Consider the following 14,555-nt stretch of genomic DNA (forward strand, 5'->3'; position numbering starts at 1 on the left):
CCACCAGGAAAACACATAGTTACATGAAATAACAGGGAGTTTGCAGGCAAGCTGGTGCTAATTAATTATAATGTAAACTGATACTGTAGTGCAGAAATATTAACACACTTTTAAGTCACACTTAAGTTACATTATAATTGACATAGTTGCACACAGCTGTTTTCTTGCCTTTTATTTTAAAAAGTAAAGAATGTAATATGTTCCATCCTCTACATGTGCAGGCGACAGCGGCTACCCCTTGGAGCCTTGGCTCATCACCCCTGTCCCCGGGAACCACGCGACCTCCACCGCTTGCGGCCGGTTTAATAAGGCGCATTCCTCGATCAGGTCTGTTGTGGAGCGCTGCATCGGGCTGTTGAAAAACAGATTCCGGTGTCTGCAAAGGCACCGGGCTCTGTATTACCACCCTTCAACAGCCACCGCCATTATTTCGGCATGTGCAGTGCTCCACAACATCTGCCTTGCATCGAGCGAGCCAGAACCGGAGTCAGACTCCGACCCTGAAGAGTCAGAGTTGGAGTCTGAGCCGAGCTCGGACGGTTCTGAGCCGAGCTCGGAGAGGTCAGCGTCGGCTCCCGAGAGGCTGGCTCCTGCCGGCCCTCTGGTCGGCCTTCCGGTCGGCCAGACGGCCCTCTGGTCCGTCGCAGACGTGCCCGTGCGGAGCGCCACACGCAAGGGGTCCGCCGCCACGGCGGTAGTCCCGACTAGAGCACTGCACGGGCCCGGGCCAGCCCGAAAGCCCGAGCCCGGCCCGGCCCGCGGGCCGGGCTCGGGCCGGGTAGCACGTATTTTTTCGGGCCCGGGCCGGGCTCGGGCTTGAACAAAAAAGTTCTCGGGCCGCGCCGGCCCGGGCCGGCCCGGGCCGTGCCTGGGCAATCTTGTGCCGCAAATCATAAATTGTTGCTGATAGCAAGTTTGCTCATTAATCTTTTAGGTTCATTGAATACAAAAAAAGCGAAGTGCAAATTCACTACAGCGTCGTTAAAAATAATAACTAAAAGACGTCTTGAAGCTAGAAAACCTTCAAGCTTTTTCCGTGTGAGCGAGGGTTCAGTGTTATAAATTGTAAACAAAATAAAGTCCCAGTCATATGCTTGTCAACCTGTCTGATTCATCGCCCTCAAAAATATCTAGTCCACTATTAGGGAGATTTAGAAAAACGTACGCAAGCGCTTTGGGTACCGTAAAAATAGCGTTGCGATGTAAAACCTATGGCGATGCTAATTTTAGCTTGCCCAAAGTGCTTGAGTACGTTATTCTAAGACTCCCTTATTGCACAGAGCGCGACACTATATTAGCGCGAACAAGCGATCGTCGTGTTTTTATGTTTATCTCATAGAATCAAAACGCTGTTTTCAAAACTATTAGTGTTTTTAGAAGTTCTCATCTGGGCCAAAGACCTTAGTGGTATACTTTGGTGCCTACTAACACCATTTCGATGTAAAATTCGAAAAAAGAGCCGACGTCGTGTTCGCGGTATCAGTGTCGCGCAGTGTACATAGTCCGTTCCGCGCTTGCACGTTTTGGGAACCATCTTGAAAAAAACGTTTTAAGGGGTTAAGTGGGACTATATTAAACTTCATCTTGCCTGAAAGGGTTGTATAGTTTAAGAACGCGTTGACATGCAAAGCTACTTAAGAACATATTCTTAAACAGAAAAGGTGCGCAGACCAGGCTTAGAACGATGGAGACTTTTTGCGAAGAGGTTGCGATGTGCAGGGCCTTATAAAAGTAGGTTGAAACGGGACGCGTTCAAACGCAAAGGGTGTTTCGGAAACTGGTTCAAATAAGAAGGGCGCTTAGGGAATGGGTCGAAACAGGACAAATTCAAACGAGAAGGGCGTTTAGGGAACTGGTCGAAACGGGACGAGTTCATATGGGAAGGGCATTTAAAGAATGGGTCGAAACAGGACGGGTTTCAAATGGGGAGCTCGTTTCGGGAACGGGTGGAAACGGGACGGGTTCAAACGGGAATGGGTTGTTTCGGGCTACAGCCATCGGGCCGGGTCGGGCGGGGCCAAGAAATTGAAATTCTGTCGGGCTCGGGCCGGGCCCGGGCCCTGCCTCTTCCGGGCCGGGTCGGGCCGGGCCTAGAAATTAAAAATTCTGTCGGGCTCGGGCCGGGCCTGGGCCGTGTCTCTTCCGGGCCGGGTCGGGCCGGGCCTAGAAATTCCGGCCCGTGCAGTGCTCTAGTCCCGACCACCAGGGACACCGTCGGGAAGCTCCTCAGCGCCCTCGCTGCGGTGGTGCCCAGCACGGACGCCGCCAGCGACAGGGAACCTCTCGCCACCACGACTAAGGTCCTGACCACCAAGGACCCCGTCACATCCTTGCCCTCAGTGAAGCCCTCCCCGTGGAAGCCGTAAAGTGCACACTTCGCTTCCTGCTCCACAGTCATGGCCGTCCACAAGCTACATACTCTCTTCAGCTCCTACACCTTGTGAAGTTCGTCGCACAGCCAGCGTGCTGCCTCCGGATACGTGTCGAGTGCATCGCGGTGAAATCGATACAGCCTTTTTTTTTATTTTTATGAGCAGAAGGCACGAGACGCAGTCACCAGTGACAGAAAAGGTTCGGAGGTTTAGTTGCCAGACCAACAGGTCATCTGGATTGCCCCTGCAAAGAACTCAGAAGTAATTTAGACTACCTCTAGAAAGAAATGCTTGCTTTTGCAGAGATTGCTTTCTTAGTTGCTGATTGAACCAGAGATATTGTTGTCATGGACATTGTTTCATTTTACAAAAGCTTCAAAGCGTCTTGCCTTCTGCTCCATTTTATTATCTCTTTTATGGTACTTCATCAAAGTTAGGTGATTGTGTTATCTCAAGACAGTGCACATGTAGTTTGTTTTGAAAATTGCTTTATTTCTTAAAGAAAAACCTGTGACTTCGTGAATAAAAGTGTGATAACATGGAATGTAATATTTCATTCTTGGAAGTAAAACTGAGCATCGACTGGAACCATGTAAGCAATTGGGCAATCTTAAGTATATATCACAGATATCTTGTTGAACACTCTGGTCTTATTTGAGCACAATAGTTAAATATCGAAAGGAAAAAAAAATATATTCTCTGACTAGCATACCACCATATAAACACTGGACCACTTTGAAAGAATTATCACAGATGTTGCGCCAAACATTCTTATTTGAGCACAGCAATAGCAAGTTCTCGAAAGATAAAAAAATTGTTTCTGACTAATGGTACGTTTACACTTGCGGATCCGCCAGCGGATCCGCCCAACTTTTGCCGCTGGGGCGAAACGCTGGGCGGAAAACGCGGCGGCGAGCCGTATAGGTCCGGGATCTATTTCTGCCGCCGAACGAGGCGTTTCGCTGACCGGATGTGACATTCTTGCGCAGCGCGACGCTGCCTACGTCACGACTACGCGTTCTTCCGGGAGCAGCAACGCCCGGGAGAGAGAGAGCCGAGGCGGGAACTCTCGCGCCTTCTCGTCATATTTGACGGGACGTTACGGGAACCGCTGCCGCAGCCGGCGCTGCCGCCACTGCTCGAAGGAAATAGATGTAAACACAACCCGCTCGTCGCCGCCGCCGCCGGGAGCGGATCCGCTCCCGCGGCAGCGGATTTCTTTTCAGGTGTAAACGTACCATAAAGCAGCCGTCACTCGCGCGCTCCCCGTTGGTTCCGCCGACCCCTCCGCTGCCCCCGGCACACCCGGCTCCTCGTGGTTCGACATTTTGGTTTGAAGAAGGCGCGTAGCGCACATCCCGCATAATATTGGAACAACTTTCTCTCCAATTAATTCTTAAATGTATTGCAAAAGGGTACAAAAAAGCGGTTTGTTTTAACAACGCCCAAAAGGTTTTGATTTTTTTTTCAATACTTTTACCTGTACTAGAACAGATGCGACGGCCAGCGACGCACAGGATTGGTTGCCGTTCCTTCGCTAAACGCAGGAACTGCTCCCCGCGTCGTAGTAAATCCTACCCCGTATCCCGCGCGTAGGGACGCCTCAGGGAATGCGTAACTACTTCCGCTCGTCGGTGGTTGGCTCCGGACGTCGCTGAAACGGGTGACGGGTGTCAAGTTTGCGATGACGTAGCGGCGTCAAAGTGGGCAGAGCCGCCACGTGAGTGTTGCTAGGATACGCTCCTCCTTTGCATTACGTCACTTCCATGTACCTTTTCTCAAATGTCCAACCTAGCGATCCAGGATACCGAAGAAGAGCTGTTCCTTTTCCGCCGTGCTGGCGAAGACGCGCCTCTTGTTGACGATGCTGCCCACCTCCCCGAAATGCCGGATCATTTGAAGAGAACCAGATGGTTCTCTTCAACTGTGGCCTGCAACGGTGCACTCGTCGGTTTCGAGTGCGCACCTTCTTGATGTTTTTGTCCTCTGAGTACCACAGCACGAAATCCGCGCGTTGCTTTTGAGTTAGTTACCACATGAAGCACGAAAGTCCGGAGAAACACGACGGAAAGTCCAGCGAAACACGTCGGTATACTGGAGAACAAGCAAAACAACAACGTCTGTTAGAATAATTATTTGAAGAAACGTTATATCTGAGCAAATGCACTAAAGTATCACCGTGTACATTTCATTTGTTGTGTTTTCGTTGAAATAAAACGCAGTGTATTCAAAACACCAGAATGTAATAAAGGACATATGCAAAGGAAAAACAATTTTTTTTTAACAGCTTAGATGGGAAAAGGATGTCATAAAACGATTTAACAACGAAGAAAAAAGTTTTTTGAGCTTTATTTATGGCGCTATAGACCGACACGCGGAGCGGCTTTGTTTACCAGCATGGCCGGAAAGCCGCGCATGCGCGGAAGCTATATGTGGGCAAAAGCGGCCCGGCTCTCCGTGTTTTCGCCATTGCGTTGTGTGGCGTGCGCTCGTTGTTGTTGTTGTAGGGACGCTTCTAGCTTTATTATGGTGCCTGGGACACGTCTCCGACTGGTGTGTTTACAGCGCCCAAAAAAGTGGTCCCTCGATTTCCGCCTGATGACGTCATAGAAGTGTCATGCTGTCGCCGGTCGCGATCCTGGCGATGTTCCAGCAAAGGAGGCGTTTCAAAGCAAAGGTCTGTTCGGCGCAACGAGGTTCGGCGTATCAGCTGTTTATCTCCGACGGGTGCCGCGAGTGCCGCTGTCTTGGCGCCCGAGCAAAAACGTCGTCTGCTATTCGCGTTGTGAATAAAATACACACGTATGACACAGCGAAACGAAATAAACTTAAACAACATCTTTTGAGATGTAGAACGACTTTATAACATTGCATGGTTGTTTACAATAAAATAAATAAATAGCTATCAACTTTATTTTCAGTGATGTTTGTTCACTTTTTGGCGCGCATTGAGCGCGCGTAATTTTCAGCGTCTGCTCCCAGACCGCACTTTCGTGATGGAGGGCGGAAGGCGCAAGAAGCGTGTTCGACACTGTTTTATTTGTAAATGCACTAGCCGTCACACAGGCATAGTCCTATTCTCAGCCCCTAAGGACTCAGAAAGCTTTAAACGCTGGCAGCAGGCAGTGGAGAAGAGTACTGGAAGACAACTCCCGAAAAGTGCCCTGATCTGTGAGAAGCATTTCGACGAGAGGTAGGTGGAAAACTTCATCAAACATTTTATTACACATTAAATCCTTAGAGCCAGTTGTTTTCTGGGCTTAGAATACCCCCTTAAAGGGGCACTGACACCCCAAAGGTCGTATTTATTTTTATTGTCTAAAACGATGCAAGTTGCAGTCATAGACACGCAAAAAAAAACCGCATCGCGAAAAAAAATTTTCCCGCGCGTGCGCGCGCCTTTTTATTTTTGGCGTTTGATTTTCCCGCCTCTCGCCTCCTCGCTTCTTTTGACCGGTGACGTCAAAAATCAGGAAATTTAGAAGCTTTGTAGGCGACATCTCTATAACATTTAATTACGGCAATCCTAAAACATGTTTTTTAACGCAATTGCGAACGCACTACGGCCCTTCTTTTTGAAATACCAAAAATCGGGAGTTCGTTGTGGTGCCGTCTCCTGGATTTGTATCCTCCAACGGAAAACAGGCGACACCGCTCAAAACCGGTCCGCCGCAACGCCGCCACTCACTCCTTTCCTCCTCGCTTTGGGTCGCCATGGCAACAGCAGGGAGTGGTGAAAGAAAGTAGACTCTCAGGTCTCCGCAATTTTTGACGTCAAGGCACCGGCGCCGATCGCGCGGGAACTTCGAATTCGGCATTTGGAAATTGTTTTTTTACTTCACAAATACTGAATTCCCAAATTGCAAATTTTGAGGGTAATGTCCCGGCATCGTTTTCAATCGTTTCGAATAATAAAAAAAAATATGATTTTGATGTGTCAGTGCCTCTTTAATATCGGTAGCTTTATACATGGTGCAGTTTTCTGTAATGTACGTATGCATGCTTATATATGTGAACGCAGACATGTGTAAGGTTAAGCTGGTAAAGTTAGAATATATTATATAAGCAGCAAGAAACTGTCAAATTGAAATGTGCGGCACCACAAAAATTACCCTGCTGCAATAATCTGCACAATAAAACTCACACTAGCATCATATTTATTAAAAAATTCAGCTATTTCACTGACTACAGCTAAAATATGAACATAGTAATGTACTGAACACTCCACTCTAAAAAATATTTGAATAGAGTACAAAAAAAAAAGCAAGTCGTAACTTCAGATGGATTGTCAATTTACAATTTGTCTTGTATATTTAGTCAAACAACTAACCACAAAACAACTGAAACCTACATCAGTCAGGGCCGGAAATGTGTTTTCTCACCTCCCCCTCTTTCTAAATATCTACCTAGAATAACAAAAGATGTTACTCACTATTTTTTAATGTTTTTTAACCTTTGAAATCACAGTAATCACTTACAGGACCTCCTGCCCCATAATCTGAAAGGCTTTCTCTTACATCTATGAATAAACAACCAGAATATATTTTTTTTATGTATCAAGGCCTGCCAGGAATCTGCATTTGCTTACCAGAAGGCAGCGTTACCTACACCTGTGGGTTGCACTTTTCCACATGAGCACGAGTGTGTTACAGAATATTTTGGCACTAAATGTTGGCAATCACAGCATGCTTAGCTAATATAATTAAAGTCCGTCTTTTTTCTGACCTTCCCACGCATCGAACAAAAAAGTGGAAGCAAATTGTCAGTAACTTAAGAAGCAAGCACAAGTTATGTGAAAAAAATATATTTGTTAGAGTACTAAACACTGATTTATGAAAGTATTTGTAAGATATATCAAATTACCCCAAAGGTTTCTAAGATAGAGTAACTCGAGTAATAAAGTCAAGTACAAGATTGATTAAAACACACATACAGACAGTTTTATTTATCATATTTCAGAGAGATCCAGCGGAACTATGTGCATGTGATCAACGATGGGAAAGTCCTCACACCACGTGGAAGGATCTCCCTCAAGAAGGATGCAGTTCCTTCCATGTTCGAAACTCCAAGGGCACCGTTTGTGCTGCAAATTGGCTCAGATGTGGAAAATCTCCTCAGAATTGACAGCAGCAGCAACAGCAGCATGGAGAACCTTGAACGAAATGCCGAGCCAGGGCCACCTCAATTGGAAGACTTTGTAAAAGACGTCCAATGTCCGTCCAAGCACTGGACACAACAACACTTTAAGAGTGCACCAACAACAATCGCATATGCGTTCACCATCTATGACCCCACCCAGACTCCACCAACAAGGACAGAGAAAACTGTGATGTTCCATGCAAGCAGCACCTGCCAGGACGTGACACGGTTTGAAGTTTATGCAGGACATAAACTTGTAAAAAAGGGTGCTATCTACACACAGACAGAGGCACAGGACCTGCTCAACGGTGTTGACAAGAAAGCACTATGTAGAGGAGCGGGAGAAAAAAAAGGAATTTTCTGCCCTAACGCTGCGAGACTCTTACCTGTCCCTGGGAGAAAAGCACATCTTTTCCACCAAGTGCAAAGCCCTCACTAAAGGTGCCAAAATAGATATTATTTTGTAAGCTGCAAAAATATATTTCCTGATATCCACTAAAAATGGCTCTTTATGGCATTTTAAAACCAAGAGCAAACCATTTGTTTACAAATGCTACCTGTCTGTAAGGCTGCAGTTTGGTTCTTGGATATACAAATCCTTAGGTATGATACCTATAATACTTTTGTCATGACAATAGTCATTTATACCTAAAGTGTAAACAGTCTTAATGCACAGGGTGAATCTTAAAATCCATTATACTTATTTCGAAGGTGCCATGAGATGTTTTGGTGGATATCTGAATAGCAGAATTTAATTTCTGCTGGTGAACGATGGAAACGAAAAGGGTGAACATCACTTAGTCGAGATGCTGTGTATCAAGTCTGGGTGCCCAGTTCTGAGATTTCGAAACTATTGCAATTGAGATTAGCTTTCTAGCTCTTTCTGTTTGTACAATTTCACTGTGAGAAGTGGACTTTGAATAAAAACCATAAGCATATCTGATGTCCTTTAGAGTTATGATGGTATGCTGGTCACCTGAAAGTGACCAGCAACTCAACTGGTCACTTTCAGGTGACCAGCTGAGTTGCCTCCAATGCAGAAACCTTCGGAGGTGTCTGCAGTCGAGGCTCCTGAAGCTCGGCAGAAGAAAGCCATACAAACATCCAGGCAGCTCTGTGCGCAACAGACTGCGGAAACTCAGACGAGCCGCCGAGAGGGTATCCACTCTAAGGACATCCCTAAAAAAATTGCAGCACAAAACAAGAAGATTGAGCACACAGTGCTTGAGGAGAGGGTAAGCCTGTAAAGCAGTTTGCATCACAGTGTATTTGACCGGTTTGTCCTTCTTAGAGGATTTGAACATGATTTTAATAATTATGTTTTGCTGGAACATCAATCACGATAATGATCATTGTCACTTATGTAAGAACTTGTGGGCTATACTCAACTATTGTGAAGGCGAATATCCTGGTGCCTGTAACGGACGAGGTCATATTACAGTCTATGGCAGTCTATGCCGTCGGGCCAATTGCATTTTTACTGCCAGACACACATGTCGCTTCCTCCATACATCAGGTCAATTAAGTCACTGCAAACATATTATAAAAAGGTTTGTGAATGGTTTTAGAAAAGGCACTGTGAGCTGTCAAACAATGTGATGGTGTTTGTCTGTGTTCATAAAGCGAGCCTTCAGCGTCTTGGGCCAGTAGGTTCTACCAGACTTTCGGACAGTAAACATTTGAGCTTGTTACATGTTCATATAGCTTGAGACAAGACTTCCAACAGTAAACAAAAGAAATGCAGGGACCGTGTATTATGTATCCTTATGAAGAATTTGGTTAAGGCAACAATGCATATATATAAAACAGAAAAAAAAATTGTGTTCATTGCTAAACCACATCTGCTCTTGATAAATGCAAACGTTTTAGGCTGAATGCACAGGCCAGTCTTGAGATATAGTGAAAATAAACTTGATCTCGATTGTAAAAGTATCACTTGATAAAAATAAAAAAGCCCAATTATCATTCATTCTAATTGTAGTATAGCAAAACGAGTCAGATTAATACTAATAATGCAGTAAGTGGGAAACATAATATAATAAAAAGAGTAGCTGTTTGCTTTAGGCACACACTGGCAGATTCCCACATTCATGACCTGTCAGTCCAGTTATAGAAAAACCAAACTTGAACAGTATCTGTGGCACAATACATCTTCGGGTTATTGCCAGAAAAAGCATAATGGATGGTGGCTTTAGCTGGGATTAAAGGTATCCACTTATTCTGGTTGCGAATTGAGAGGGTTACTCCTGCTTAAGCTTCTTTCGTGTTACCTGCAATAGCCCACAAAGAAGACCAAACCATGCCCTATATATTAGCAATGTAAAGGGTTAGTGGTAACCAGTAGTAGTAGTAGAGGCGTAAAAACATTCAAGACTCCAAATGATTCGCGATTAGTGTTTGCTATTCGATTTAATTGGAAGCACACTTCTATCATTCAAAGTATTACAGTATTTTGAACATTATAAAATTAAAAATAATGTATTCACAATTCCCCAGTTTCCCCATGTCAAGCTTCACCGCTTCGCACTAGTGCAAAGTAGTGAAGCTTCACTGTTCCGCACCGGCGCATGCCTCAAGCTTCACTGTTTTCCATCAGTGTGCTTTCACGTGAGGCGTTTCGCCTTACATGAAAGAGCGCCTTGGCTCGATAACGTCGGACCTTTCGCATACCATTGCAGGCCATTCTTCTTCGGTTGTGACTAGAGTTCTACACCTGATTTTAAAGGGCAGAACAAAAAAAAGAGAAAATGTTGATCTATATTCAAATAAAGAAGGTATTCATTGCATTGCTTGCCATGTTTTATTATGTTTCACCCAAGTTGTCTTATCAGGGCCCTTTTCAATTACAAGTATTTCAATGGTTCTGATGTAATAACTTGTCACTTATCATAAGTATACTTTTTACAACAAAAATTAGGACATAATTTAATTAGGCACTTATGCTCCATTCGCTAAATATGTAAAATATTTATATTAGAAAATATTTCAATTCGATTTGCGCTCATGCATCACTACTATTTATATTTGAATCACAACCAAAAATTTGATATTTCCATACTTAAATTATTTAGCAAGAAAACAATGTTATTTTATTGTCTGTTGAAGCTTAGAGCTTTCAGAATTGCAGGCAACCAATAAGAACTCAAGCTCGGTGCAAGCTGCGGAACAAAACGGTGACAAGAAGCAAGCCGAGTTTCTAAAAGCATGTAAAATCTTTAATATTGCACCTGGAACATTACACCAACAGCAAAACATTTCAAAAAAGGAATTAACAGAAAATCAAAATCTCCAATACCATCCAGGATATTACAATTTATATTAAAGAATTTCCTTTGCACAACACACTTGTCATTTGTGGCTAAGGTCGATGATATCCTGATGTAGTAGACTATAGTTTGTTTCTTTTTCTCTAGAATCAGATTATTTTGTATATAACTCTAAAGTGGCATGCACAATTAAAAAGGAGAGGTTCTGTTGTGGTCGGAAGCAGTTCAATGAGTTGCAAATACATTAGCTCTAACTTTATCTACATATTATGCACTGTGCCTCGGTCACACTGACATGGGTCACATACACCAGTAATTATGAGCACCTGGAGCACAGGGAAATTATTAAAAAATATTAATGAATATCCTAAGATATACTGAATGCAACACATACAGCCAAATATGTTATTTCATGCTGATTTGTTTTGTCCTCAACTGGTCTATAGGATAAACGATATATTAAAATGTGGTATAGTATTAAATATGGTATTCCTAATTAATAATATTTAATTAATCATAATAATAAAATAATAGTAATTAATTGTATTAAAATATAGTGTGTGCTTACAAAACACCTGATTGGATACATTTCATTGCAGCGCATTAATAAGACAGATAAGAAAAACTGAAAAGAGAAGGACGTGAGGTGTAGTGGTTAGCACATCCAACCAGATATTGAGAGTCCAGAGTTTGAATCGCGGCACCGCCAAAGATTTTGTTTTTCGCCAGCTTCATAACCTTTGTTATTTTCGATTATTTTATCTGTGGACACCATGTGGGATGATGAGAGTGCCTTATTAAATTAGCCCATATACTGAATATTTGTCAAAGCTGCTAGAACTGAAGTGGCAGTGTTCTCCCTTTGCAAGGAAAAATAATAAACAAAAACTTTACTTTACAGATTGTAGCTCTGCCTCCAAAACAGCAGGAAGCTGTGCGTCACTGCTTCAGGGCTGCACAAAGGAAGTCAGCCAAAGGCATAAGTTACAGTGCCAACTGGCTCTTGGAATGCATAATCCTCCGGATGAAGAGTAGGAGCTTCGATGAGCACATGAGGCACCACCAGATCCTTCTGCTTCCAAGTCGTTCCTGTTTGAGAAAGTACCTCAAGGTAAGTCATCTATAAATACTTTGTTTTTATTTAAAATGCCAAGAAGAAAGTAAAAATAGTCATGTTTCTGTTTCGCCAAACACAAAATGAATATGAATAGGTTATATGCCTATACTAGTTATTAATATTTACACTGCTCAACAGAGGGAAGGGACAGCCGAGATTTGAAAAATAATACTCCATCATGTTGAGGATAGACTGAAAGTTTTGTAAAGTATTACAATAGTAGCAAAAAATACTGGCGCAGGACCAGGTGGATTTTTTTCAGTTGTGCACCAGTCACTTTGCTGTATTTGGAGATTTGTATGTGTCCTTTGTTCACCTTGTTCTCCTTCTTCAGGGATCATTATCGTTACACAGCATACTGTAGCATTCAGCAACCCCACAAAAATATTGCAACATGTGGAACACAACTTTGTGGTCAACGCAGTCAAATGGGTTGTACATTTGTGTGTAAATTTGTGACTTGATAAAGTTTTTCAGTTTAAGAAACAATTAAGTTACAAATCCAAAGAAGTAACAGCACATCCGAATCACATTGTATGTCACATCACAAAAATGCAAGAGAAGTTTCTTATTTTTATAAGGCCACTCATACATGCCACTCATACATTGCCGTGCTAAAAGGTATCGAATCATGACTGTAAAATACTGGGGTGCATGCTTGATAGCATAGAACATTACAAAAAACTAATCACTGCTAAGCCATTACAAAAGTAGAATCTCAGAATGCTGCATGAGGCAATAATAAGGGAACCTGGTCAGAAAGCTTCAGTAATTACAAAAGCAAATCAGGTCCAGAAGTCTGTTTTTTGCACCTCTCCAGTCAAATGAGAATACATGGTGGTGTTGGAAAACAAAGACAAGAGGAGGACACCATCGTGCCCTAATGGTGTCTAGTTACCGTTTTGTCCTTATCTTCGAGCCCTGCCATGTATTCAAAAATTTAGCACAAACTTGCCCAAGAATCAGCACTCTCTAATCATTACAATAATCTGATTTTTGCAAGTTATGTGTCCTTCATAAGCTCATTAAACACTAGCACCATGCGCGATGCGCAATCCGCAAGAATGAGCAATCCGCTCCGATACGAGGGTTGAAGAAAGATGGAGCGGGGTACGTACAGAGACATAGCCTTACAGCGTGTACCCCTAAAAAAATTAAGGAATCGTTTTTTATTAGTGAAAGTAAACTACGCATTGCCGAAAGCAGTCCGGATAAGAAGTTTCAGAACGAACTTTATTCACAAGTTACAGGTGCTTTTGTAAAACTTTCAATTGGAAAAGAGGTCCCGTTCTCGGTAGTGCGCCATTCAGTCCCATGTATTTGTGAGCGTTTTCGTGCACTATTTTACCTTTTAGAAATATTCAACAATCACTTATAACATCTGAATAAGACAACGGCTAATGTGCGTTCGGCAAAACCATAGTTTATTTCTAAAAAAAAGAGAACAAAACATTTTTTTTTTTTTTTGGGGGGGGGGGGGCATTGTGAAAATGCAAGGAGAACTCGTTGTGCTGCATTGTCAAGGCTAGGGCCGCCAAAGAAGCTACGATTACTGCATGTGTATATGCTCAACTGTTCTTATGGGCGCCGCCATTTTGCTAACTTAGTGCATCAAGGATGCGACCTTCTGAGCTTTATATAGGCCGTCAGGAAGCTTAAGCGATGTCGTTTCGCTCCGTCTCAGACTTTTGTTTAACAATCTTGCAAAATAACAAAAGCGTTTTTTTTTTTTTTTTGCGATTTGAGAGAAATGTTTGATATAGGTTGCCACAATGATTTTAAGCAGCAATTCGACAGTGCTGCAGCTCCGCACCACTGCGAGAGCACTTGTTAACTGTTTCGTTTACCTGGAATATATTCAACTAGAGATTTTATAGCATGTCGTACATATAGCCCAGATAAGTCGTCAGATTTCAGAAAACAAAATTAACGCAAGTTTTTTATGTTAGGAAAGAAAAATAGTTCATCGAGTCATCACGTGACGAGTTTCGGGTGGCAGCGCGACAAGGACAGCAAAAAGTGCAAAACGTTTGAGAAACACCGCACCCCAAGTCAGCCCTTCGAAGGTGGTGCTTTTCGGGTGTTTTTCCCACCTCAGATACACGGCCTGCGCATTACGTCATCGTTGGTGAATCCCGGACCCACCTCGAGTGGCAGACATGCTGCAGCTGGGCCAGAGACGCTGCAAAAAAGGCGAACGCGTATACGTCGCGCGTGGTGTCGCCGCATGCTAACGCTGAGAGGCGCTGTGAGACGGGCCGGTGCAGAGCCGTATATTGGGAGAGTTGGGCCATTGGGAGGCGCAAGGGCCGCCGCCAGTGCCAATTATTCCCCAAGCGGTTATAGCTTGAACTTTTTGTAAGCCATTTGCACCAATCAGCAAACCGTTACGTCACAACATTGAAAACGACATTGAAGGCGTGTAAGTGAAGCGTTCAGTCTGGGTTCAGTCGGTTCAGCCGGTAGCGGTCGGTGACACAACCGGCGACAGAGCAACGGTGATCGCCGATTGAGTGCGGCGTGACTGAGGCTACGAAGAAACTGATAAAAACGTTCCCATAATCGAGACGGTAGTCTCTCTTCCGTGGAAATTAGACTTCCTTTTTTGTCAATAACAGGTGAGTGAGCGCCAACCTAATCGAAGAGAGAAGGCATCGGGAT

The 14,555-nt window shown here is 43.7% G+C and overlaps 1 pseudogene; it reads left to right on the plus strand.

The window, feature by feature from the left end:
* The first annotated feature begins 5,368 nt into the window (after positions 1–5,368).
* Positions 5,369–8,010, plus strand: LOC120836939 (annotated as a pseudogene).
* Positions 8,011–14,555: the final 6,545 nt, after the last annotated feature.

This window comes from Ixodes scapularis, unplaced genomic scaffold (assembly GCF_016920785.2).
Source record: "Ixodes scapularis isolate PalLabHiFi unplaced genomic scaffold, ASM1692078v2 PGA_scaffold12__126_contigs__length_90152505, whole genome shotgun sequence".
Lineage (NCBI taxonomy): Eukaryota > Metazoa > Arthropoda > Arachnida > Ixodida > Ixodidae > Ixodes > Ixodes scapularis.